This window comes from Aplysia californica, unplaced genomic scaffold (genome assembly GCF_000002075.1).
Source record: "Aplysia californica isolate F4 #8 unplaced genomic scaffold, AplCal3.0 scaffold00352, whole genome shotgun sequence".
Lineage (NCBI taxonomy): Eukaryota > Metazoa > Mollusca > Gastropoda > Aplysiida > Aplysiidae > Aplysia > Aplysia californica.
This window is the reverse complement of record NW_004797622.1, coordinates 782,046-783,660: the sequence shown is the minus strand read 5'-3', so window position 1 is coordinate 783,660 and position 1,615 is coordinate 782,046.

Here is a 1,615-nt window from a genome sequence, read left to right as displayed (position 1 = left end):
TGTGTGTGTGTGTGTGTGTGTGTGTGTGTGTGTGTGTGTGGTGTGCGTATGAAAGAGAGTATTTGTGTGTGTCTACCACATATCTCTTTGTCTCTTTCGTTCTTCCTCTGTCTGTACGTCTATCTGTCTGTCTGACTGAGTGACTATTTTTGTCTCTGTCTCTGCCCCCCCTCCCCATCTCTCTCGCTCTCTCTCGCTCTCTCACCCTCAATTGTGCCCACCATGCATGGAACCGGGACCCATCCCCAACACCTTTCCATCCATCTCCGGTAGCCTAGTGGCTAGTGGTTAGGCTACCGGACTCGTAATCGTGAGATTGCGGGTTCGGGGGTTCGAGCCTCAGCTCGGTCCGACGTCGTGTCCTTGGTAAAGACACTTTACATGAACTTCCCACTTGGCTCGGTCCTATCGGAGACGGACGTTAAACTAGGAGGTCCTGCCTCTTAAATAACCTAATAGTGTTGATAGGGGCGTTAAACTCATACCATTTTACCGTCCATCTCCCAGCAAAGAAAAGTCAACTTCTCCAAGACCCCAAACGATGTGACCCATTATTAAACATTCATTTCCACTTTTCAGTCACTGGTACTAAAATGAAGCCATTCTGTTAGTACTTTTAGGTACATAATGTCTGTGTAAGGAAAACTATTACTTTAATTTTCATTTTGACTCGTTTTGTGGAATAATTTTTTCTCCTTCTCAGCCAACAACGTCAACTTTATGAAACTATTCTCATTAAAATTTGTTTCGCTCTATGAGGAAGACATTGTTCATTACAGAGAAACATCGTGATATAAACTGTTCAGGATTGTTACTCGCCTTGTTGAACCGGGTCGTTAAGGCGCCACTTGACTCTGGTACTTGAAGAACAATTACTCCCTGAAAAAATTGTTTTTCGATTTATAATTTTTAGATTGACCCAGTAAGGTTCTGGAAAACGTGAGGAATAATTAATGTAACGTTTCTCAAATTGCTGGTCATCGAGTAGACCGTACTGTTTTGTGAGCAATGAGGAAGTCTTCACCAACAGAATGATGTTTCTTGAAGTAGCCCTGTTTGTTGGACACGCATTCTCGTGTGTTCCTGATTTGTCTTGATAGAGGTTTAAAGGTTTAGGGTCATATTATCAGTGTTTGAGTTTGAGCTGGTTTGCGCTCTGGGGCTCTGAAGCAAAAATCAAAGTTGAGCAGAATTAAGTAGGCCTAGTCTTTTTAGTTACGATTTCATAAGGTTGCGTTTGTTTGTTTGTTTGTTTGTTTGTTTTTTGTTTTTGTTTTTTTGTTTTGTTCACTTTTTTGGATTTAATGCAACGAAAACAACAAGCACCGAAAGATGAATAGATCTAATTGTTTTGAATTAACACTGAAGAGAATTTAAATCTTGATCATGGTGCTCGCGGATATATAGATTAGTTTCTGTGTGTCTGGACTTCGGTGTGGATGACCTTAGTTCGATCCCTCCAAAGGGGTGTTCTTGAACCTTGAGGTGTTTGGGGAGTTTGGTAGTCGTAGATTCTGCTCGCACAGGGCAAGGTCTTATCTGAGATAATTTGCTTTAGATTCCGAAGTACCTTCTTGGGAAATGCACCTGAGAGAGAGGGAGAGAGAGAGAGAGA